The sequence below is a fragment of the Dermacentor albipictus genome, chromosome 7 (genome assembly GCF_038994185.2).
Source record: "Dermacentor albipictus isolate Rhodes 1998 colony chromosome 7, USDA_Dalb.pri_finalv2, whole genome shotgun sequence".
Lineage (NCBI taxonomy): Eukaryota > Metazoa > Arthropoda > Arachnida > Ixodida > Ixodidae > Dermacentor > Dermacentor albipictus.
In genome coordinates this window covers 12402949-12429322 of record NC_091827.1, presented here as the reverse complement: position 1 = coordinate 12429322, position 26374 = coordinate 12402949, and the positions used below count along the sequence as shown (strand labels likewise).

At 48.5% G+C, this 26374-nt stretch overlaps 1 protein-coding gene and 1 long non-coding RNA gene across 2 annotated transcripts in view; both read right to left on the bottom strand.

Annotated features, from left to right (window-relative positions):
* LOC135904424 (xaa-Arg dipeptidase-like) overlaps nt 1-9392 on the bottom strand; it is a 141017-nt gene extending 131625 nt beyond the window's left edge. The window contains exon 1 of the mRNA XM_065435223.2: nt 9262-9392. The gene's annotated coding sequence lies outside the window, so the exon portion shown is untranslated. The remainder of the gene's footprint in view (nt 1-9261) is intronic.
* A 2769-nt stretch (nt 9393-12161) lies between these two features.
* LOC139047685 (uncharacterized) overlaps nt 12162-26374 on the bottom strand; it is a 55010-nt gene continuing 40797 nt past the window's right edge. Inside the window, exons 2-4 of the long non-coding RNA XR_011507326.1 lie at nt 24060-24125; nt 15811-15990; nt 12162-12579 (exon numbers count right to left, since the gene is read on the bottom strand). This is a non-coding gene — a long non-coding RNA (uncharacterized lncRNA). The remainder of the gene's footprint in view (nt 12580-15810; nt 15991-24059; nt 24126-26374) is intronic.

Here is a 26374-nt window from a genome sequence, read left to right as displayed (position 1 = left end):
CGTTTGCCTTGAATTAGAAGTAATGAGGAGCGAGGAGAAAGTTGATATCAACAAGGGACTGAGGCATGGGTGCCCTTTAACCCCACTGCTGCTTATGATGTACATGGTGAGGACGGAAAGGGCGCTAGAAGGAAGTAATATCGGGTTTAATCTGTTTTGCGAACAGGCGTGTAGGGTAGTAGATCAGAAGTTTCCAGGTTTGTTTTATGCAGACGAGATTGTGTTGCTAGCTAACAAGCAAAGTGATATGTAACGTCTGGCTGATATCTGTGGATAGGAAGGCGATAAGTTAGGTCTGAAATTTAGCGTTAGAAAATCAGGTGTTATGATATTGAAAAAAAACTGCGCACAAACACTGACAATACAGGGCGAGGAAGTGCCTCGCGCAAAGCAACAGAAATACCTTGGTAAATGTAAAAGCTAAGGTAATATAAATATGGAAACACAGGGAAAAAACAATACAGTAAAGGGAAGAAAAATGCGGCTAGAATGAGAAAGAGGGCGCTATAGGGATACAATAGGTACGACGTTCTCTGGAGTATATGGAAAGGTGTGATGGTTCGAGGACTTACATTTGGAAATGTGGTTGCTTGCTTGAAATCAGGGGTACAATCAGGACTCAACGGCAACTAAATGTCAGGGGGACGCCTCGCATTGGGCGCTCACGGGAAGACTACAAATGAAGCTGTGCAGGGTGATATGGGCTGGACAAGCTTTGAAGTGAGGGAAGTTCAGAGTAAAATTAATTAGGAAAAATGACTGAGGAATACGGAAGAAAGTAAATGGGCTTGGAGAGTGTTCATGTATTTGCCTTGTGCTGCATTGAAGACGGCGCGCTTCCTCCCCGTTCCACTCCCTTGCGCGCAAGATTGAGCCGCCGATCATCGGCTCCACTCGCACGCTTTCGCTCCCACATACAGCGTAGGGCCCGTGGCGAAAGTGTTATCGCCCTTGGACTTTAAAAGGAGCATTGCGGCGACGCCGGCGGCAGAAATGCGCATGAAGCGTCCATATAATTGCTATCGCAAAAATAATGAACATTGTGTGTGCGTGATGTACCTTTCCTCTAATGCGGAGATAAAAAGAAGTCGCCGTCTCGCCTGAAAGGTGAAGCATTGTTTGCGATAGCAAATTAGTAGACAGGTACATGAAGTAAGGATTATAGTTTTGTCGGCCGGTTAAACTCGGAAACGTTCTGTTACTAATTGAATTAACAAGCATAAGCTCAGCGCGCAAAGGCAAACATGAACACATCACTCACGGACACTCACTGCCAAAACGCTGGCGTGAGCAAGCGCGGCAGCAGCAGCGACGGAAGTCACTTTCGTGCTCTGCCTTCAACAAAAAACAGCGGGCAGTGCACAGGACGCACAAAAGTATGTGCCGTCTGCAGATCCATTTCGAGATGGGGCGGCGCAAAGTACGCAGTTGCTGGCGGAGTAGAAGCCGGTGCCCCCCTCCATCACGCGCTTCCTCCCCACTTTTCTCCCTTTCGAGCGCGAGATTCAGCCAGGATAGTCAGTTGACCTTGCGCCCGGTCGCGAAATACGCATTTGCTGCCGGAACCCAACACCGCCGCCCCTCGCTCTCTCCCATGCTTCCACGACATTTCGCGAGACGTAAGACGGTGAGTTTGCTCTCCGCTTTCTTCCTTCGCGATTGGTAGCACACCTCGCTTCCTTTCACTCGCACACACAACATGCGGCGCGCGGCGACGGTGTTATCGCGCTTGAACTTTATGCGGAACATCACGGTGACGCCGACGGGAAAAATGTGTCTGGAGTGTCATAAAACTGCTATCGCAGTAAAGCGAACAGATTGTTCTTCATACCCTTCTTTCTTTACAGCTGGGGCGAATGGTTGAAGATCGTTTTATTCTTTGGGACGAGTACAACTGAAGAGGTATCATTATGCTGAAATGATAGGTCTTATTTAACAAACTGCAATGTTCATAACAAATTTGTCTCAAGCGTAGCTACGAAAAGAGGAGGTGCAAACAAGAAAGTAAAAGGGACTTTCCATGTTCTTGTCCTTCTGTCTTCACATCAGTGCTTCGAAAAATTTCAAAGCGAGCATCGTTTAAAAAGCTAGAGCCACCTTATTCATGCAGCTATACAAATGAAATGAAAAGTGTTCAATATATTTCATCTTTCATAAATATTTCATAAATAAAATTGACCCCGAAAGAGAAATTAGGAAAGAATGTAACGCGTGCGATGGCATCATTGACATCAGACACATGCTGGTGGGATGAAAAAAAAATGGCTTTACTGGCACAAGATGATATCAAGCTCTTTATATCAAGATCAACTACGGGCTGTCCAGAGGACCCACGATGGCGCCATAAGGCTCGGCCTGGCGATGCCGACGTGGACGCGGCCCGCTTCGGTCTGAAAAGACCGGGCTTCAGGACTCTAATAAAGTTTTGTGAATGAATGAATATATTTATTTTCATTGTCTGCTTAACACGCTCACCGCACTACTATGAAACCTTTACATGGCCCGTCGTTTGTCAAGGGGTTCACGCAGAGGCCGACGTCTAAATTTCTCAACGTATGAAGAGTTTGATATCCTTTTCCTTCTTCCGTAGATTGTAACATATGGTATATAAGAATCGATGTAACGAATACTGGTCCGATATAAGATGCATGAGCTTGCCCGCTAAGTCGCTGTGGTGTTAAACATCATGAAACGGAAAGGAATATTGTGGTTATGTTTTTTGCGAGCAGGCGATAAGTAATTTAATTTCCGTTATCTTACTTGTCTTGAATTTCATTGGAGTATGTTGGCACAATCTGTTTGTAAACAAAGAAAAAATAAATCATATGCATTTGAGGAAGGAAAGTGCATGCGACAGGACCGGAGTAGAAGTGTTAATCCTGGTATCAAAAGAGCAAAACGTAGACCGGACGCGACACGACAAGACGGCACCGCAAGCGCTGTATGGATGGAAACCCAACAAGCCCAAGCTGCTATTTTATAGAAGTGTTCAGTTTTTCTTGTGAACCAATCAGTTGCAAGTGCCATTGATTAGTCTTGCTGTAGCGCTGAACGATGCTAAAGTTCTTTTCATGTGACGTACGTACGTAAAGGTTATTGAAATATTGAAATATGTGCATTTAAACATATTCTTTTTTTTTTGCAGCGAACTCAACGTGCATAAAAAAACCGGTAAATGAATCTGTGGGATATGGCGGATCTGGCGGAGCATATTCTTACTATTTTGATAGTCAAGAAGGCACTTGCTACTCACAAAAAGGAAAATATATGAGCGACAGAAATGGCGAGAACCATTTTAGGAACATGACAGTATGTGCAGAAGCTTGTTCTCCTGATTACAAATGATCATATGTATTCTTCTTTTGCTTCCTTGTATACATTCGCTTAAAATAAACTTGAATCCGGAAGTCTTCTGTTTGTCCTATATTTATGACGTTTTCCTTAAGGGATATTGATTAGTCTGTCCCATAACTTTCGTAATAATAATAATAACTCGGACGTAAAATAGTAAAACTGCCTGCCTATGCCTTTGTAACACGTCTTATCCTTTCTTGCTCCCGTATAACACGTTCATCAGACCGGCCCACAGCTTCGCCAGAACCGGCCACGTGAAATTGTAATCGAAGAGAGCCCATCAAACGCATTGACCACTCGCCAAAATTTATTCGACGACATATCCATTGTAAGCATATACTAGGTACCATAGTGTGTGGATTTTTATAAGCGCAATAAACTGGGATATTATCTGTGGTTGAAGGCTAATAATGTTACCATTATAATCTCTGTGCGCCTTCGGTGTCGAAGCCCACCTTGAATAGTGCGTGTATGTGCATGTAGTATGCGCATGTGCTATATAACCTCTGCATTTTCTTTATCTATATGCCTGTTCAACTTGGAACCAATAGCGTCTTTTCGCTTTTAATTGTTACGCAGCACGCGCTTATAGATAGTTGTGACGAAGTTTTGGGTGTAACTTGTCCTCTTCTTTAATCACCGCATGTATATTATAGTATGTCTAAGCTAAGGCTACACGCGACTGAGCTTCATTTAGACTATATGGCTAACTCCAATCTTGATCTTTAGAACTCCGTCGTTTCTTCGCATCCTACAATATTTTGATGACTCTCAATACTTATTACATGGCAGTTTAGCCACAAGAACGAAACATCGACAGCCATATAAAGGTTGCTTTAATGATCTTCTCCGACGATGCCTTATTCATGCACGGGTGCAACATGTTGGAGCAATGCGGCATGCATTGCAGTTCTTGCTGAGTGGGAGGAACAGCGCCCTGGCAACTACCAGGCATCTCGGAATGCTGGAGTGATGAGAAACGTCGGCAGTGGTGTCACGGGCGTCACGCGTCGATTTTGCACCATATAAAACCGACCCACTCCTCACGTCAATAATAACGACAGAACATGCCCAATGAATGAAATTGCGGTCAGCATGAGATGAGACGAAGAGATGATGGATGTTACCACCCATTTGTTGCAGTCCGAATGGAGAGGTAGTAGCTGCAGGAATCGGGATCGAAACGGGCGGTCTGGGCTACACGGGTGCTGCCATGGTGTGACGGAACAATGGTCAAGTTGGCTTTTAAGGTTACACGTGGTAACCGCCACGTAAAACGGGGCATACAACGCTCATACAGAAAGGGACTCACATGTCACGTAGCGCTGTAGCGTATTATGTATACAAAGGAAAAATTACGTTACTTTCAACGCCCAATGATGTTGCCCGTGTACATTCTTTACCCTTGGCAGTGTTGCAAGTTACTAGAAAGACAGAGCTATAGTTAACGTTTCCTGGTCCCCGTCATCGCCTAACGTACAAGAGCAGAGTATTAAAATAATGATTCAGTGAATATTTAGGATTTTGAAGCCTTCCGCGTTGTCAACCCATCACCGGCGCTAACGTTGTGGCGCCATCTGCTAAGTTGAAATCAAACCACTTTATCCCTCGCCATCGCCTGCCATCGTAGGCCGTACAGCGTGGGAAAAAAAAGCCGATCCCATTAAAATCGACAGAACATGCTTAATATCCCGCTCTCAGGAATGGCTGATTTGTGCCTTATATTTCTTCCCATCGGGGCGGAAAGCAAACTATGGTGAACCATTTAAAAGACGCTTACGCTACCTCTGTAAGAGAGGAATGCGATAGCAATCGACGATCCTCGATTGCTTCTCACACTTGGCGGCAACTGAAGCTTATGTAACTGTAACGTTTACCGGGCAACGCTGGCGGCTAACGCTATGCAAGAAGGCGGGCGTTCTGGTCGAAGCGCGGCCTTTTACTTGGCTGATCCCGGAGGTAGTGCACAGCCTTGCCAAGAATTACATCAATTTCAGGTCTCTGTTATTGTTTCGAACTTTCAATATTTCAGTCTGAGAAAATTTAACATGAAACGCATCCGCTGTCGGTGCTTTGTTTCATGACATTTGTTTGTGGGCAGTCAGTCTAAATATTCCCAGTAATAACTTTGTCATGAGTCCAAGACAAGGTATGAGCAACTTGTGGGATATTCACGTCTCACAGGAGTACCGACCAGCGCGGGTTCGAGGTTAGCAAGCCACAGGGCCGCGTCAGCGGTCAGCCTCTAGCGTCGCCACGCGCGAGCTCAAGCCGCAAGGGGCTACCGAGCGACACACGCAAGAACACAGTATTGCCCTGAGTTAACTGATACCGTTTATTCTATACGGAGGCACCCGACCCTGCACAAACGCCCGCTCCCGGGGCTGCGGGGAACCAAAGGAGTCCCGCACTAAGGGCGAAAAATACAGTCAGGGCGCCTATAGCACGTCGCTGCCAGAGCATAGGCTCAAGCTGGGACGCGCCGCTAGGAATAGTCCCAACGGCTATGCTACTTTCTCTCGCGATAACCAATCGGCCACTCGCGAGAGCTCGGGCAATCTCCTTCGGCTTGGGCCTCCGATGAGTGCGGCTCGGCGTGGTATGAGCCCGCGCGAGCACTAGGCACCCATTCCTCGGCTTAGCGTCCGGACAGGATCAACATCAGGTACGCGCTCCCCGCGCGGGCAAAGACGCCGTGCGTGAACTCAGCCCTAGTCACAAAGGTGTCGGCGGACGAGAGGAAGCACGTACGTACCCGGCGCAGTCACAAGAGAGAAGACACGCTGAAGGCACGTTCACACCGAAGGCGGAGCGGACAAGCGGATCCGGCCAAGCGACCGCGGATTTTCCGCTTTGCGCAAAATACGCGGCCGCTTGGCCGGATAGCGCCCGGACCGATTCGATTTTTTCCGCGCGGACAAGTTGGCCGCTTTGGCCGCACAGCGATCACAGTCGCTCAGGATTTTCTCGCAAAGGCAGGACTCTGCCTGTCGGCTAAGAAATTGGAACTGCTGCTATACCGACCCACAATCGGTGCAAAGAAACGGACACCTCCCGATATCTCTATCACCACCGAGACCGGATCCGTCATCCCGGTAGTACACAGAATCAGAATCCTGGGCATGTTCCTGGAAGGGGACGGCAGTAATGACTACACCTTAGAGCGCATCGCAACCGAAGCTGATTCCATGACAAAGTTAATCACGAGGGTGGCCAACAAAAAAGGAGGGCTATCGGAGGATAATCTTAGGCGACTCTTCCACGCCTTCCCAATCATTCACATTAGCTACATAGCCATGGCCCACAAGTGGAGCAGAAGGGATGCGGTTAGAGTAGAAACAATCATTCGCAAGAGCATAAAAAAGGCACTGGGTCTCCCACAGGGCACCAGTACCGAAAGGCTGCTGGAGCTAGGTGTCCACAACACCTTTGAAGAGATAGTCGAGGTGCAACAGATGGCACAAGTTGCAAGACTAACTTCCACGGAAGCCGGCAGACAGCTACTAGCGCATATCGGTCAAGGTTCGAGCATCAGCAAACAGAGGGAGTGCGCGCTCCCCGTCAAAGTCAGAGAAATGTATTCAGTATCCCAAATACCTAGAAATATGCACCCTGAGCACAATTACGGCAGACGTAAAGTGAAGGCCAGGGCCCTTCTTAGCCTGGCGGCTAAGACTGAGGACAACGTCGCCTTCGTCGACGCTGCGCAATACGCTGCTTCCAATAATTTTGCTTCGGTGGCCGTCTCGCTGCGGGGGGAAATGCTGACGTCGCTTACGCATCAAAATGTGAACGCCGACAAAGCCGAACAGGTGGCTGTAGCCATCGCCATGGCCACCACGAACCGTACCACTATTTTCAGAGACTCGCGAGCTGCCGTTAGAGCATTCACGAAAGGCACGGTATGCAAGGAAGCCGCTCGCGTTCTCTCTGCAGCATCTTGGACAGGCAAAAAGCACTTAATCTGGTTCCCCGGTCACATGGGCAGCGATGCTCATGAAGCCGTCCCCAACGCCAACGAACTTGCTCACTCCCAGGCGCGAGATCTCACCCGCCGCGCCGGAAGTGGGCGATCGGAGGCGGGGGGATGACAATGGCACAGGGACCCTCTCCTTACTTTTCACGAGGTCTACAAGCACTATCAACTAGGGCGTCGGAAGTTTCCACTTCCACACCCACACCTAAACAGACCACAGGCAATCACCCTGCGAATGCTACAGACGGAGACGTATCCGTCTCCATTTATTTGCTTCGAAGTTCCTAGGCGGCATCAACCCGGGCTGTCCGCGCTGTGGACATCCCAGATGTACTCTTAAACACATGCTCTGGCAGTGCCTCGACTTGCGCGGGGGCTCAGGGTCTCCCTCTTCGGAGGAAGACTGTCTCCGGCTCGTCACTAGCTCCGCCAAGGAAGAGCCGGTCAGGGCTGTTCAAAGAGCCCGCGATATCGCCGAGAGTCAACCTCCCGGCTCCGTCATGGGTGCGGCCCGCAGACGCTGCCCCCTAACGGGGACACTCATCGTCTTCTCAGGACCAAAATAAAGGTTCTTTGTCTGTCTGTCTGTTAGAGCAGACACACGCGAAAGGAAGCGTTAGAGAACGAAGGACTCTGACGAAGAGACGCACATTTTGGAGGAGACGCACACTGACGGATTGGAAGTGGACGCTGTACTGGAGATCCAATTGCCCACATCAACACAAGCATCCAGAGCACCCACCGAGAAGAACGAGACTGCCGATCAGACTGCGGCCTTTGTTCGAGCAGACACACGTGAAAGGAAGCGTTCGAGAACGAAGGATTCTGACTAGGAGACGCACACTTCGCGACTTACTCCGCCGGTGATTTCGAAATACCAGGCGGAACGGTCGGTACAGGACTAGTCACCAGACGCAGCAGAGAAGAACGCTCCGTGGTTTGAAGCAAGGAAGGAAATCAACTTTAATAAAGGTCCTGCAGGCGACGAGAGCTTTGACGTGCCACGCAAGTCACGCCATTCCCGAGCATCCAAGATGGCAGTTCATCAAGAAAGGCAGACTTCAGCAAAGGCGAAAATCCAGTTCGCTCCGCTAACCGACGCCTTGGGACGTCGCTCCCGCCTCACGTAGTGGAAAGCGCGCTAGCGGTCCTATCACACACGGGCCGCTTGACACCGCACCTCACGTGGAAACGTGAGCGTTTCAGCAACGCGATCAAGATTCACAAAAAAAGCACGTTTCATCCATTCTGAATGTATTGAAGGAGATCGACTGGCCGGGACAACCATCAATGCCTGTGACCGTTCACCGCACCCCTGCTGCGAACATGTGCCGCCGCGTTAATCACGGCAAAGCGCCCGGGAAGTCTAAAGAGAGTGTGTTCGCTCGATATATGGGGAATAAGATAATTTGGTGGCGGTGTGTCGCATGGGCAAGAACGACACACTGTTAGTCACCATGGACATACAGTTAGCGCCTCGTCACATAGCGTACCACGCAGAGTTGTGCCGACCCAACCATACGTACCGGAAGTCCTAGTGTACAAAAACTTCCATCAGCCTGGCCACAAGAAGGATATCTGCCCCTAACAAGTATATGTGCGTTGTACAGTACGTCACAGCTCATTCGGATGGTAGGGCTTACTGCCCAGACTACGGTCCGCATTGCTGCTTGGGACAAGGACGGCCACCTGACCACCGACGCAACATATTCTACGAAGTTGGCCAGAGACGACAAATCGAAGACGGCGGCGAAAACACATCGTTCATGCAGTAGGTCGAGACGCTGGACGATCAGTGGGGCCAGTTGCAAGCAATCCCACTCCCGTAGCAGTTCTACCGCGACAGCCGTGGCAGTTGAAACAGCCCTTGAGAAAATGCTTAAGGAAGTGCCATATGCTAATGCACTGGCAGGAAATAAAAAGCTGCTTACCCAAATATATGCAGAAACTGCTGTAGACGGCGGGATCGTCCCATCTAACCAGACTAAACCAGGAATTAGTCGGATCGAAGAAGCCATGAAAGAACTACATCACGGCTAGCTAGAGCTAGAAATGCGTGCGATGTAGAAACAAAGCGAATTCAGGCTGATAAAAGATGACAAACAATCACTCAAGACAAAGGTGAATATCAAGAGAAGCAGGCACAACAGCATGGCGCATCTAAACAACGCATGCAGCGAGATTCGAACCACTCAGTCTGGAACCAACGGCAGCGGCAGAAGTGGCAACGCCGAGCCCTCCGCCGACCGTCGGCAGATTATCGGCGTCGGTACAGTGTGACAGAGGCGCCGACACGAAAGAAAAAAACGCTGTCGCTGACAGTCGGCAGACGGATATCGGTGTCGTGTTTTCCTAGTGTAAGTGAGCCTTAACTGAATTAACAAGCACGATGTCAGCGCGCAAGAGCAAACATGAACACATCACACTCGATGAGCGAGGATACTACCTGTCAAAACGCTGTGGTGAGGAAGCGTGGTAGCAGCAGCGAGCGAAGTAACCTATGTGTGGTATTTCGTTTCAACGCAACAGCGGCGAGAACACAGCGCGCACATAGGTGCGAACCGTCGGCAGATCAATTTCAAGAGGCGGCGCGCGCGGCCGTGCAAAGTACACACTTGGCGGAGTCTAAACAGCACCCTTCCTCCCTCCCGCGCTGCCTCCCCGCTTGCGTTAACCGAGATCGTCAATTTTCGAGCGCGCAGTCGCGAAACGCGCAGTTGCTGCCAGCGCACAACGCTGCCCCCTCCCTCCCATCCATCTCGGCCTTTCCAGCAACGGGAAACGACGCGCTTGCTTTCCGCTTTCTTCGTACGCGCGCGCCAGATTGAGCTGCGATCTTCGGTTTCCCTCGCGTGCTTTCACTCGCACTTGCTTCAAAGTGTTGTTTTCACTGGCTTTACTCAACAACAAAGTATAACAAAAACATAGACGTTTCGCCACCTATGCGGGTGGCATCGTCAGTACACAATGGCAACAAATGAGAAATACATCCTATTTATCTATGAAACTGCCGTAAACATTCGGCAGGGGGCCACGGTTAGAGTTACATGAAGATTGATTACGACGGATGAACCATGATTCTACGAACTTTCTTGGGCCCCACCGGTGTTCCCGTGCTAGCACATACTCGCACATACAGAGTACAACGTGCCGCGACGATGTTATCGCCCTTGAACTTTATATGGAACATCACGGCGACGGCGAAGACAAAAATACGCTTGGAGTGTCCATATAAATGGTATCACAGTCAAGTGAGTATTTATGAATTACTGGGAATGCTCCCGAGATCGCGAAACCAGCCAATAACTTTGGTCCCACTTTTCGCTGTCCTTGGACACGAGGCGGCAAATCCCTGCTGCATGCACTGCAGTAATATTTCGCTCACGTGTTCACAGCAGCCTCTTCGACAGATCGGCAACGTTTTCTTACTATGTTCAAAAAATGTTTCAGTGCCCCATTACAGGGTATTCACGCGAGGGGCTTTCTCGTGGGGGATATGGGTGGAGTTGGTTGACGTCAGCCGCCGCGAAAAATTCCCCGTCGAACTCCCTCGTTCACACGGGAGAGGCAGGTTGGGAAAAAAGTCAGAGGTAGCCGACTACTCACGCGGCTTCAACTCTCGACTCCACTCTTCATCGCTTTAAATTAACCTTGCTGTACACTTGAGATATGCTATCCCAAAAGCACAGGAATTGTTTGACCAACGAAAAAAAAATATAAAGTGGCATGGTAACATAATTTGGCCATCGCAGTGGCACACGTGCAACGCGCCTGCGCAAATTTGACGGCGCCGCCATCTAAAGCAAAGAACAGATGGCGATATCGTTACCGCTCTATGGAGTAGCAACTTGGTCAAGATTATATGGCAGCAGCACGAAATTCCGGTGCATCTCCCGCCAAACCGGAATCGTTCGTTCCCTCCGGACAGAAGGTCATCTCTCTCCCGGGACACGCAGTGGCGGCACATCATCTCGCAAAAACACGTGACGTCGCTGCCACGTAATCCGCACTTCAACCGACGACAGCCCGGATTTCTCCTCCGTGTGAATACCCCCGGGAACACCGCCCGTGCAAAGCTTCGGCTTAGCATTTCTACGTGCTCTTTACCATTTTTTAAGGTAAATTGCTAAGTAAATGATGATTTTCGTCTAGCCAAGGACTTTGTAGATTTGTCATGACTTGTACTTATGGGTCTTGCACAAAAACACTGACAACTTTATTTCAGCGCACTTCACCTTAAGTGTGTGTAGCCGCAATTCGCAAATTGCTTGCTCTGGATGGCCTAAGGCAATTTGTGGTCATATATGTGTCTGAACATGGGTCGGAATGGCGGTTGTTAATTTCTTTACGGGATGTTCAAAGAACATTTTGCATCACCTAGCTGCGAAAGTCAAACTAGTGGGCACTCTTCTTGGAAGAAAATGGGTATAGGAAATGTTAAAACAAGTGGAGATTCGACGAATAGTCCTGAGAAAGTCTCCGTCAGCGCATGTGCATGGAAAACAATGGGTCATCGACAGAACGTATATCCAATTTAAACGCCTCTTCCGAATGGCCTGAAGGGATAAGATTCAGTTGGAATGTTTAGTTGTGATGCTACGCCAGTGTCCACAAAATGTTACAATTATTTATTAGTATGACGCACAACGTCTGATGAGATTGTAACAATTCGTTAGGCCCATAAGACATTCAAGGCCTCTTTATATTATTAATTACACCGACGGCTGATGACAAATCTGTAGTGGTGTCCTGCAATAGTGCTGGAAGGTTTTGTTACAGCAATCTCTTCAATAAATGATTATTTTTTATTTCCCTCCTGTATATCCAACAACGTTATGGTGCTGTATAATAGCCCAGTCGCGCTGAAGAAACAAGCAATAAATAAAGAGATTATTGCAGACATACCGGGTTTATTTTTATCTCATTACAATAACTATTTCGCTCTTCAAAGAACGGGAAAACGTTTCACGTCTTTGCGACATAAACCTGATCAGAATATTTTCTTTTTTCTGTGTATATTACTGGACAGTATACGGACTCTTTCTCGCTTGGAAGTCAATCAAAAAAGCTGGGCGTGCACTCTGACCAGCAATCTTGTGCTGTTTTAAATAAGTTTCCGCGCGGATATAGTTCTGACAACTAAATGGTGGAGTTTCCATCTACACATTCATCTTGATCCAGGTCATAGTAGTTGACGTTCTTGGAGACACCATCATACGTCCAATTTGTCCTGAGGCACACGGAATAAGCTGTAAAATAGCAAGATCAATAGATTATTAAGATTAATTATATTATTGAGTTTTCCGTGCCAAACCACAATCTGATTATCAGGCACGCCGTAGGGGGGGACTCGGAAAATTTGGACCAGCTGGGGTTGTTTAACGTGCACCTATCTCTAAGTACAAGGGTGTTTCCACATTTCGCCCCCATCGAAATGCAGCCGCCGTGGCCGGGATACGATCCCGCGACCTCGTGCTTAGCAGCCCAACACCAGAGCCACTAAGCAACCATGGCGGGCATGAATAGAATACCTTCGTTAAAGCAGTGTCATTATATTTTTTTATATGTAATAAGACACTGCAGTGGAAAGAAAGGTTGCTAATGAATGCAGTAAATTCCATCAGAGGTATGGCTGGAGGGTGGTCATATAGTGCAAGCAATAATGTTCTCGGTTGATCGTACTTCACGCCCTTTGTGGGTGAGCTCCGGCCATCGCCATCATGATGCCCCCTCATGGGCATACGCCCGTGCCACGTGGCCGGGCTTGCCCAGGATTACGAAAATTAGGCATTACTATAAACAGTGAAAACACCCTTTCCTTTGGGGCAACTACACTGGGTTTTAGCCACAAGGGCGTATGCAGGGCGGTGTTGAAGTTTCTTGATGACACAAGGAGAATATCTATCTAGTTTACTGCTTTATTACTATTTATTTTACACAATTCCAATTTACGGTACCTTACTCATTTATTATTTATTTATTTACAAAATTTAAATTTAATTGATTAAAATTTAGTACCTTCTGGCTCGCCCTCCTTTGAAAAACACACATTCTCCTATAGCCGTCTTCCCTTTAACCGCCAGCTTCTTGGCCAATCCCCCCGTAGTGGGTACGCGCCCTGGTATAGGAAGCAAGCAAGAAAGCTGGAAAACAGTCGCGACAGCTTGCACCTGGATAAGGTCAATGGATATACTTGTAATGTACTCCATGCTTATCTGCCTATGTCGGTCTCTGAGAGCCTCAGCTGGCCACCTGGCTGAGAAGCCATGGCCCTGAATCCACATTGGCGCCCGTAACGTGGATTGCCGGCTTGGTTGCGCGACGGACCATGGTTGTTGGAAGGCGGCAGGCACCCGTTCCACAGCGTGACTACCTCCGCGGTACGAGCTGGTGATGATGGTGATGACCTTAATGTTTTGCCATATAACCACTCACGGGGACTGGCCAAGAGTAGAGCAGATTTGAAATATTGAAAGTGTTAAAGAAATAAATTTATAAATCTATAATCTTGTTCAATAAATTGAAGCGAATGAAGTAAAAAATGAATCAGCAGGCAGTCACTCACTGAATCAAAAAAGTATATATTGTTGAGGTGTTTATTTGATCAGACTAAGAGCAGCGCAGCGGCGACAGTTTTAGCAGAGCACGGACCCTGAGCGCGAGTGGCAATCACGAGCCAAGCGCTGAAGAGGACTACCCACTAGAGGACGCTAGAGAGGACGACCCATTACGATCGATCATATCGTACCCAATCCTTTTCTACAATTAACCCCGGGAACGAAAAGGAAGCCACCCGCCGACCTAACACCTTGTCACAATGAGCGAGAAGCTATGAGTCTTGAGGCGATCGACGTTGACAACAGACAGTTTTAGAATAGAGTTTATCGCCTTACGTACGTTAATCGTAAGCACCTTTGCGAGGTGTTACGGTGCGAGTCCTTTCAAGTCCTTTAGTTTACCGTACGGAAACGCAAACGTAAAGAAGGTGCTACAAAACAGGCAGCCGTCTGGCGCCTCGTGCCAAACGTATCCAAGCCAAGATGATCCATTAGCAACCATCTTGCTGCTGCTATGTGGACGCGTCGCGTTAGGCCTATGGGTGCCAGAATCGCTAAACTATCTCAGAAAATGGACGCACTATGCGCTAATAACTAATATTTCGGGTACGTTTAGAGAAAATGAAAGTTCATTAGAATAGTTAATGGCTATCAACGCGAGTGAGAGCATAGCCATCACGACAATTCGTGATGGCTATGCGATAAATCCGTGAGCGATAAATCCCAGAAGGGATTTATTGCTCACGGCCAACGCCGCTGACACCGACGCCGACGACACCTGTTTTTCTGCGACACGAGCTCCTTAACGCTCTCGCGTTAATACAGCGGCCCGGGCGGGCGCGCGCGGCCGCTCCGGCCGCCCAGAGTACTAGGTTCACCCCCTCTCCCTACCATCCCCGCGGATCTTTGCGCGCGACGGAAGACGGCGCGCTTCCTTCCCGCTTCCCTCGCTTGCCTACGCGGGGTTGAGCTTCGATCGCCAGCTCACCATCGCACGCTTTCACTCGCACAAACAGCACACGGTGCATGACGACGATTTTATCGCCCTTGTGCTTCATACGAAACCTCACGGCGACGGCAGAAATGCGCCTGGAGTGTCCATGTTTATCCCGTCGCAAAAACTGGTACCATAGCCTACACACCGAGTTTAACTTCATTGAATCACAACTTTGAGGTAGCGTATATATCGCTGAGTGTACCATAAATATGGTCGCTCGGCGCAAAGAAAGAAGACGGAAGGGAACAAGGGGAGCGCGTATATATGTTGGATATCACAAGGTTAACTGAGACGACGGCAGAAAATCGCTTGCTTCTTGCCCGTCATTTTGTATGAGACAACATTAGAACGCCTCGCTTCTACACGCTTTCCGATCTTAGCCAGGAAGCTACGTGCTTTACAAGCAACAGTTTCACGTGTAGAGTGTATATGCATATGCGAGTACAGCCATGCGTGTACCACACGCGGCTGTACACGGTCCTATTTGGTGAATTCTCATTTTGTACAGCAAGCATGAGATAAGCGTAATGCTGCAATAGTTTCGATACACATTTTTCAGAAGATTTTGCAGCATGCCCAACATTGTGATACTGCGTAGGTAACAATATAGGCAATGTGTAAGAGAAAGAGCATCGTATTAAAAAAATACTTTGACAAAAACAGGACTGTGCCTTTGCCTTTCCTCTTTTGAAGGCAATATTTACGCTGCACATGAATCCACCGGAGTTCACTTCTATGAAATCGTTCTAACATGTCATTATTCTGGATGATATCTTTCCACATGAAAAGTAGGTAGAGAGAGCAGACGTTAAAGCATGATCGGTCTCCTTTCTTTTACATTGTTGACAACAACGCCGCGTCCACATGCAGCTTCATTTCAATATTGATGACAGACCCACGTTTAGGAAAAGTGCCAGTAATCTTACGGTAGCAAGTTTGCAGGCACTCCTTCCTAGAATTAAATCCGTGGTTTGTGCTCTCTGTGCAGGACACGACCTCGAGGCATCTTCGTGTACTGCGTTGATAAGTGTATCGGAAAGCATACCCACTACGGCAACGGCTATACACATTGTACAGTGCCTCCTTGCATTGCGATGGCCCATAACCTGAAAAATTCAAGAGCGTAGTTATGCGTTGTACATTCTTGTACCAATTTGAACATTTTAATTGCTTTAGTAAGTGTCATAAACAGTTTCAGTGCCGTAGGACTAGATGCAGAAGAATGCCTGCTTAAGTTATAAACACAACGAATTTGTTTGCTTGAAGCAATCAAGGGCGCTATAGCGTAAAGCTATTCCAAACTTTTGTATTCCAATTCTGCAATCAGGCCTCCGCGATCGGTCAAAATCTTTTTTGGACGACCTCCGCTTCTCCTGTATGTCACGAAAACCGCGATAGCTCCTAATCTGGCATGACGTGTTACACGGATTAGGGAACATGGTTATAACGGCGCGTTTTGAGAGCAGGGCACAGAAATAATGCACTTAGGACAGTCGCCGAACTTCAACTCAGTTTTACTGCGGGGCAATTACACGAGCAGGAGTTGCTCCGCAGAAACATTAGAAACAACATTGCCACAGCGCACTTTGTCAGTACAAAAGGAGATCATCATGTCTCACTTCAGAACTCAAAATCCTGCGCAAGATTAAAGACATTTTTTTAACCACGCTATAATACTGTTACGGTTAAAGTTAAACAGGCTTTATTTAAGGACCGAGATTGATGGCGAAGTAAAGATGGCGTCCCGAGGCTGCACACGCATGCACACGCTAACGTCTTCTTCTTCTTCTCCTCGCCCGGCTCATGCCGTAGCAATCCCCGGTTGCCAGACGAAGCCCGCTGGGCAAGTCCAAATCACTCGGAAAGCGTAGGGTGAAACCGCTTAAGACGGGCAACATGTACTAACTGGGTCCGGCTAGACCGACGACCAGCCGACGTCAAGCGTGCCACCACGTACGTCAAGTCACTCAAGCGATCTACAATGACGAATGGGCCCGTGTACTGGGGTAAAAACTTTTCGCATAAGCCACGTTTACGTTGCGGAGTCCACAACCACACAAAGTCTCCTTTGGCGTACGAGACAAACTGATGTCGGCTGTCATAGCGCTCTTTCGATCGGTCTTGCGATGCCACAGTGCGAAGACGAGCGATACGCCTGGCTTCTTCGGCAAGACAAAGCGTCTTGGCAAGAGAGTACTCGCTGTGAAAGTCAAACGGTAGTATAGTGTCAATGCAGCTTAGCGGTGAACGTGCGTAAAGGAGATAAAAAGGACTGTAATCGGTCGTCTCATGCTTTGCAGTATTATAAGCATAGGTGATGAAGGGGAGTACGTCATCCCAGTCCTTGTGATCGGAAGATACGTACATGGCCAGCATGTTAGTTAGAGTTCTGTTCGTACGTTCCACGAGCCCATTTGTCTGAGGGTGATAAGGCGTTGAATGACGGAACTGCGAACTGCAGAGACGAAGCAGTTCTTCTACGGCGTCCGCAACGAACTGACGACCGCGATCGCTAATGATGACACGGGGGGGACCATGTCGAAGAATAATGAATCGAAGCAAAAACGTCGCAACGGACGCAGCTGTTGAAGATGGTACGGCCGCCGTTTCCGCGTAACGGGTCAGATGGTCAACACATACGATCACCCATCGGTTGTCGTTAGATGATCGGGGAAATGGGCCCAGAAGATCGATACCCACTTGTTCAAATGGCAGGCAAGGTGGCGGCAGAGGTTGGAGAAGACCTGGCGGAGCGGTCGTAGGGCGCTTGTAGCGTTGACATTGTTCGCAACTGGCGACGTAGTGCTTGACTGTGGCCCGCATTTTGGGCCAGTAAAAACGCTCCTGTGTCCGGTTCAAAGTTCTTACGAATCCTAGATGACCAGAGGTTACATCGTTGTGCATGGCTCTCAGTATGTCCGTTCGCAGACTTTGCGGCACCACCAGAAGGAAGCGTGCTCCTTTAACAGCATAATTGGTCTTGTAAAGCAGGCCGTCACGGACACAAAATCGACCGGTGGCTCCAGGACGCGATGCGGCTACAAATAGAGGTTCCAAACTAATATCATTTTCCTGCTCTGCTTTGAAAGTCATCGAATCTGGGAATGTAGAAGAAATGGGAGCAAAACAGTCATCAAAATTGTCTTCGTCACACTCCGTCGTCGTCAGAGGAAGGCGGGAGAGACAGTCCGCATCTGCGTGGCGACGCCCGGACTTGTAGGAAATAACGAAGTCGTACTCCTGCAGTCGAAGAGCCCAACGTGCCAGTCGTCCACTCGGGTCACGGAGATTCACCAACCAGCACAACGCGTGGTGGTCAGTAATGACAGTGAACGGGCGTCCATAGATATAGGGTCGAAATTTGTGGACAGCGAAAACAGCTGCCAAGCATTCTTGCTCAGTCACAGTGTAATTGCGTTCCGCCTTAGTCAAAGAGCGACTAGCATAAGCCACAACGTGTTCAGCTCCTTGATGACGTTGCACAAGTACGGCACCGATGCCGATGCCACTGGCATCAGCGTGCACTTCCGTAGGTGCGGATGAATCGAAGTGACGCAATATGGGCCCTGACGTTAGCAGAAATTTTAGCTGGCGGAACGCGTCGTCGCAAGCCGATGTCCAGTTGAAAGGGACGGCTTTTTGGAGAAGACATGTTAGGGGGTACACCACGTCGGCGAATCTTAGGACGAAGCGACGAAAATACGAGCACAGGCCCAAGAAACTTCTCAACTCCCGCACTGACTTCGGTGCTTCGAAGGAGCTGACTGCCTCAATCTTCCGTGGATCTGGCCTCACACCGTTTTTGTCGACCAGATGCCCAAGTACTAACGTCTCGGTTTCCCCGAAACGACATTTCTTGGAATTTAGGATCAAGCCGGCTTGTTTGACACAATCCAGAACAAGACTGAGACGGCTGTTATGCTCACTCAATGTGCTGCCAAAAATCACCACATCGTCGAGGTAGCACAAACAAATTTCCCATTTAAGTCCTCGGAGGATAGTATCCATGAATCGTTCGAATACCCGCCGTGGTTGCTCAGTGGCTATGGTGTTGGGCTGCTGAGCACGAGGTCGCGGGATCGAATCCCGGCCACGGCGGCCGCATTTCGATGGGGGCGAAATGCGAAAACACCCGTGTGCTTAGATTTAGGTGCACGTTAAAGAACCCCAGGTGGTCAAAATTTCCGGAGTCCTCCACTACGGCGTGCCTCATAATCAGAAAGTGGTTTTGGCACGTAAAACCCCAAATATTATTATTATCGTTCGAATGTTGCTGGCGCGTTACAAAGGCCGAACGGCATAACGTTAAATTCATAAAGACCGTCTGGTGTCACGAAGGCCGTTTTCTCCTTATCATCTGGGTGCATGGGTATCTGCCAATACCCTGATCGCAAATCCAGTGATGAAAAGTAGGCAGCGGAATGTAAACAATCGATGACATCATCAATTCTAGGAAGTGGATACACATCCTTTTTGGTGACCGCATTCAGTTTCCTGTAATCGACGCAAAACCGCCACGATCCATCCTTCTTCTTTACTAAGATCACTGGTGCTGCCCACGGACTAGAAGACTCTTGAACGACATTATTCCGCAGCATGTCTTTCACCTGTTCAGCAATAACTGTCCTCTCGGTTGAAGAAACGCGGTAAGGCTTTTGCCGAATGGGGTGCGCAGATCCGGTGTCAATTCTGTGGCGAGCACGAGAACGCGGGAGTGAAGCCTGCTTGTCGCCTTGTGTGAAATCGAACACAGAAAGATGTGCCCACAATACTTGTGCGAGAGCGCGGCGCTCATGTGAGGGCAGTGCCTTGTTGATCATTCGTAGGATCTGCTCTTCAGAAATGTTTCGTTGGGGATCGCTGGTATGAGACTGCTCCTCCTCGCTTAGAACTGTAATGGAGCTATAAGTAATCTTGTCAAATTCAGCAAGCTTCATATCACGCGGGAGAACGGCAGGGACGCAAGAACAATTGAAAGCCCACAAATTTGAGACGCCATTCACTACTCTCACGACAGAGCGTGGCACGAGTACATCTTTCTTTGCGCAGCTCGACGTAAGTGGCTGGACTTGCGCTTCAAACGATGAAAGGTCGGCAGCAGTGAAGTTGACAGGGACACGTGACAGCGACCAAGGCGGTACCAGCAAATTCTTCGAAACAACACAATAGTTTTTCACTGGTAAGGATGTGTCGGCAAGGGTGGCGAGAAGTGCGCTATTCAAAGTAATTTCGCCTGTGCCACAGTTAACAGATGCACCACAATCCTGAAGAAAGTCAATCCCGAGAATTACGTCATGAGTGCACCGCGGTAATACGAGAAATTCTGTTTTAAGGTCTTCTCCTCCGAACAAAACACTTGCAACACAGATACCAAGGGGAACTAGGCACTCTCCACTGACACCACGAAACGTCACATCACCATTCCACGGGAACATAACTTTCCGACCCAGCCTCTCCTTGAAAGTCACACTCATGACGGAAACGGTAGCACCAGTATCCACTAATGCTGTTGCAGGTATACTATCAATTAACACACGCACTTTGTTCTTCACCATCATAATAGGCAGAGGAGTATTTCGCAGAGACGCAGACGGTCCGGCGACCTTACCTCCATCGGTCGCGCCGGCTAGTTTCCCGACGGCGGAGGTGACGCAGCACGTCGCCGTGGTGACGGTGAACGGCGTGGGCGACTGGTTGGGGGCGTCAGGCTGCGGTCCGAAGCTGGCGAGCCACTCCTTCTACTATATTGGCGGAAGGTATTCCGGGGTGGCGCGCCTGTGGTGTTTGCACCATCAGGGTCTGTCGGCCAACGGTCGTCATAACTGTCACGTTCGAAATTGGGCCAAGTTGGTGGTGGGCCATATCTTGTCTGTCGGCGCCGGCGACAAAAACGAGCAATGTGCCCTGAGGCGCCACAGCTGTAACACACAGGCGATGCGCGACCGACTTTGTAAGCCTCGGGGTCAACCCTGGGACGCTGCGAATAATAAATGCGATCTTCCGAATTCCGATTCGTGGTGGTAGCTCGACGAGTTCGTTGATCGTGCGTCACGTCGTCGGGAAAGGTACGCCGGTGCTGTCGCAGCTGATCGACTCGACACTCTGCAACGCCTGGCATGGCAGACAATGCGGACACAGCAGATGCATGTTCTTGAGGTTGGTTGGGAGCCCACCCAAGCTGTTCGACATCCGCCCCTTTGTTGTGTCTTTCAAGTTCTTCGCGAACAATTTGCCTTATCGTTGCCGTTGACTGAGCATTCTTGCTCACTCACAGTGTAATTGCGTTCCGCCAGCTAAAATTTCTGCTAACGTCAGGGCCCATATTGCGTCACTTCGATGCATCCGCACCTACGGAAGTGCACGCTGATGCCAGTGGCATCGGCATCGGTGCCGTACTTGTGCAACGTCATCAAGGAGCTGAACACGTTGTGGCTTATGCTAGTCGCTCTTTGACTAAGGCGGAACGCAATTACACTGTGACTGAGCAAGAATGCTTGGCAGCTGTTTTCGCTGTCCACAAATTTCGACCCTATATCTATGGACGCCCGTTCACTGTCATTACTGACCACCACGCGTTGTGCTGGTTGGTGAATCTCCGTGACCCGAGTGGACGACTGGCACGTTGGGCTCTTCGACTGCAGGAGTACGACTTCGTTATTTCCTACAAGTCCGGGCGTCGCCACGCAGATGCGGACTGTCTCTCCCGCCTTCCTCTTCGTGGTGGAATCGCCGAAGCATTCGGTAAGGTGAGTCACGAAGCTGTCCCACGTTGTGCAGATATCTTCATGGTTCTCGAACCACACTATCGCAGTGTCTGTGAGGAACAGAACCACATTGTGGAGCTGAGCCGTGGAATTCCAGCCGTTGTACTTGCTCACACGCTTGTAGTGGGTGAGCCATTCCTCCACGTCCTCGCCGAATTTTCCTGAGAAAGGGCGGGGCTCCATCTGATGCATCCAGGCGCCGGTTGTTCGCACTGGAGCTGCCAGAGAAGGTTGTTGGTCACCGCTGTGGGACATAGGGATCTCAAGTGGTGTTGGGGGCAGTCGAGCGAGGCGTCGGCTCCGGCGTGGTACTTGCTGCAGCAGCTCCGTCGTCTTGGTCGAAGTACCCCGCACCTCCACCACAAAACTGTTACGGTTAAAGTTAAACAGGCTTTATTTAAGGACCGAGATTGATGGCGAAGTAAAGATGGCGTCCCGAGGCTGCACACGCATGCACACGCTAACGTCTTCTTCTTCTTCTCCTCGCCCGGCTCATGCCGTAGCAATACATTCTAGGCTCTCCATATCCATGGAAATCGATAGTTATTGTGCAAATATGTCCCTTCTTTTCTTGATAAACTAAGTGACATGGTGCTAATGCAACCTTCTCCTTGTTTTTTTTTTTGTACAAAATGCCTCAAACAATTCCCTCCCTTTTCGAGCCCTGAAACTTCCCCGAGTATACAGGTGTCTCTGTACGTTGAAGTACACTGCAGCAGCAGCACCAGAATAGCGAAGAAGTCAAGGACAAGTTTCGTTTGAAACCTAACACTAATCAGTCACTAGCCTGCGTTCGTTCGAGAAACATGCGTAGTGCTATTACATGCGAGTATACACGGCACGCGTGTGCACACCTTTATGGGCGTCTCACAACAAATCTACTGCCGGTGTTGGCTCCCCAGTCTTTAGTGTCCTTGGTGGCCGCCAGTTACAGCTTGTTCTTCATCTATTCAGTCGGCTGTACCTTATAATTGCCTTCGACTGGTTGCTTTCGAGTGCTCCGAAGCCCTCTAGCGGCACGATTTTGATTAGGCTGGTCAAAATCAAGCGCTGGGAACACATAGGACTCATTGTTTCAAAGTACCACACTGAAAATCAGAGGGCTCTGAGGCACCCACACCTCCGACCTGAAAGCGCGACCGATACTTGGTGGAGTTCCGTTAATGTGAGTGTTGAAACTTCGGTTGTTGTTGTGGCAGGCGCGTCCTGTTTGTTCACCATATTTGTTTACAGCAAAAGGAAGCTGGCGAATTTCACTTTCCGGACACGATAAGAGACACGGACGAGAGCGCGGAAGAAGCGCTCATCCGTGTCTCTTCTTGTGTAGTCTGTTTGGCGCTTTAGTACCTCAGGAATATGACGTAGTAATTGTGAGTTGCTGTATTTGGGAGGAGTCCTTGAGCCATTGTTTGAAATACTCATTTGGCCTAATTAGCTGGTTCTTTAGCTTAATATTGCACCTGCAGGCAAAAAAGAAACTACTGAATGGTTGCGTCTCGTGGCCAGAGTCTCCCAAGAAAATCCTTTCCCAAGATTCATACGTGAGAACAGCCGTAACTGTCGCGTTTTGTTGGAAGCTGGGTCCATCGCAATGACTATAATTCTCTCTAGGGTTGTTCTAGGAGTTAACTGAAGCACGAATCAGGCCTTGCGCTTACAGGGTTTGTCGTCCGACGCAGCCGTTTGCTGCTGGAACCGCCACATTTACCATTGGCGTGGTCTACGAGATTCCGCTTGCATGCGTAAAAGTCCATTTTGGATAAACAGGCAGTTGCATCAATGACTGAGCACACGAATATGATTATAAAAATTTCAAGAATTCAACCGCATCGTCTTGTGCCTGTCAGCCATTGCCTTCTAGTAATACAATTCTAGGTAAGAGTGGAGACATGCTTTCTCGGGAGTTGATTAGAGCCTTTATATCAATTCCACATAGAGTTAAAACTCGATCTAACGAAACCCCAATTTACGAGGTTCCGGATCTAACGAAGAAATTTACATTTCCCGGCAGTACCCGTAGGGTTCAATATTATGAACCCGAATTAACGAAATAAACTTTGCCGAACTCCATTTAACGAAATTTTTCCTGAAATAAATGAATGAAAAAAGCGGCGATTTCTTTCTAATTTTGACACAGATGGATTCTTCTTCCAGTGTGCGCTCTAAAGCTATCGCTTTAAAACATCTAGGTGCCATGGTCGCCTCCCTAGCGTTATTTTGACGAGACTGCACGCCGCGCTCGTGGGCGGCGAGGGTTGCTTTCGTTATTTCATGGTTTATGCGACAGATGGCTCCATCAGCGGCGAACACAATGCAGCGGTACATATGTACATATGGGTACTAGAATCAGTACATATTGCTCAGATTAACTGCTGAAAATGCGAATGCCGAAAGGTCTTTTTGCAGCATACCTCTTTCTTGCACAAGATTGGAACTTTCCACTGCTTCAGCACCGATATGGGCACCTATTGCAACATCTGTAAAGGTGAGAAGGGTTGAATATTAGTCAAACTTGAATGCCCTGGTTGTACAGTACTAACTCCAGCATATTTCAGGTATTCGTTTATTAAATTTCGATTCAGAAAAGTGTCGACAAACATTACAGCAGGACTCCGCTCACGATGACTGCAGATGGAAATGCGATTACCATGCTAGGAATGTATCAACACACCGAATTTTTTTTATGTCAATTCTTTTTAATATCTGTAGATGTCATTCCAAGGCTTCCGTTGCTTCGACTATGCGTGACATATTCTGACACCCTCCACGTTGCTATTTCACTCACGTGCTAACGTCGCCCATCAGCCTGGCTGCGTATCAACGACTTGTATGATGCCGACGCGCAAACGACTAAAAATTGCGAAGGAAGAATGACCTCAATGGAATGGCAAAGGCGGTGTGAGAAGAGTGGCGTGACGACAATGAGCTGACCATTTCTAGATGATGACGATGCTATAACGACGACACCATGACGATGATGACATGAGAAAAATTGAACGACGATGAGTGTATGGTGACGAGGACTCGACCACGGCGGGTTGGCGACTACCGGATGATGAAGCTGGAATTACGACGATACGCAGGGCGTTCTTTAGCTGCACCACATTTGACAACATTGCCTGGCGCAGAAGACACACTTCTAACCCTTGAGCTCAACTATTCGATGAGGCGGCCATTACTTCTACGAGAAATAAAAATGCTTAATTGTATAAATAACATAATTACACTAATTAACTTTTTAATTATTCATTTAGTGAAACATGCTGCTTGTGAGCTGCAGCTAGCGAGAATTGTAGCTAGTGAGTTCGCAAGAAGTATGCACTTGGAACAAAATCTCAGGACCACACCGATTTCCAGATAATCATCGTCATCAGCCTGGTTACGCCCACTGCAGGGCTAAGGCCTCTCCTACACTTCCCCAACTATCCCAGTCATGTGATAATTGTGGCCATGTCGTCCCTGCAAACTTCTTAACCTCATTCGCCAACCTAACTTCCTGCCTCCCCCTGCTTCACTTCCCTTCTCTTGGACTCAAGTTTGTAACCCTTAATGACCATCGGTTATCTTCCCTCCTCATTAGATGTCCTGCCCACGCCCATTTCTTCTTCCTGATTTCAACTAAGATGTCATTTACCCGCGTTTGTTGCCTCACCCAATCTGCTCTTTTCTTATCCCTTAACGTTACACCCATCATTCTTCTTTCAATAGCTCGTTGCGTCATCCTCAATTTCAGCAGAACCCTTTTCGTAAGCCTCCAGGTTTCTGCCCCATATGTGAGTACTGGTAAGATTCAGCAGTTATACACTTTTCTCTTGAGGGATAATGGCAAGCTGCTGTTCATGATCTGAGAATGCCTGCCAAACGAACCCCAGCCGATTCTTATTCTTCTCATTATTTCCCCTTCCCTTCCCCCTTACCTTCCCTCTTTGCATAGCTCCCAAGGCTTTTTTTACTTCTTCAGGCGTTACTTGTGGGATTTCAAATTCCTCTAGACTATTCTCTCCTCCATTATCGTCGTGGGCGCCACTGGTACTGTATAAATCTCTATAGAACTCCTCAGCCACATCAGCTATCTCATCCATATTAGTAATGATATTGCCGGCTTTGTCTCTTAAAGCATACATCTGATTCTTGCCAATTCCTAGTTTCTTCTTCACTGCTTTTAGGCTTCCTCCGTTCCTGAGAGCATGTTCCATTCTATCCATATTATACTTCCTTATGTCAGCTGTCTTACGCTTGTTGATTAAGTTCGAAAATTCCGCCAGTTGTATTCCAGCTGTAGAGTTAGAGGCTTACATACATTACCCGCCGCAGTTGCTCAGTGGCTATGGTGTGAGGCTGCTGAGCACGAGGTCGCGGGATCGAATCCCGGCCACGGCGGCTGCATTTCAATGGGGCCGAAATTCCAAAACACCGGTGTACTTAGAGTTAGGTGCACGTTAAAGAATCCCAAGTGGTCGGAATTTCCGGAGTCCTCCACTACGGCGTGCTTCATAATCAGAAAGTGGATTTGGCACGTAAAAACCGCAGAATTTTTAAAATTTTTCATACATTGGCGTTTCTTGATGAGATATTTTCGTCTCCTGGAATAGCTTACTGGTATCCTGTTTAACGGAGTTACCACCGACTTCTATTGCACACTCCTTAATCATGCCCATAAGGTTGTCGTTCATTGTTTCAACACTAAGGTCCTCTTCCTGAGTTAAAGCCGAATACCTGTACTGTG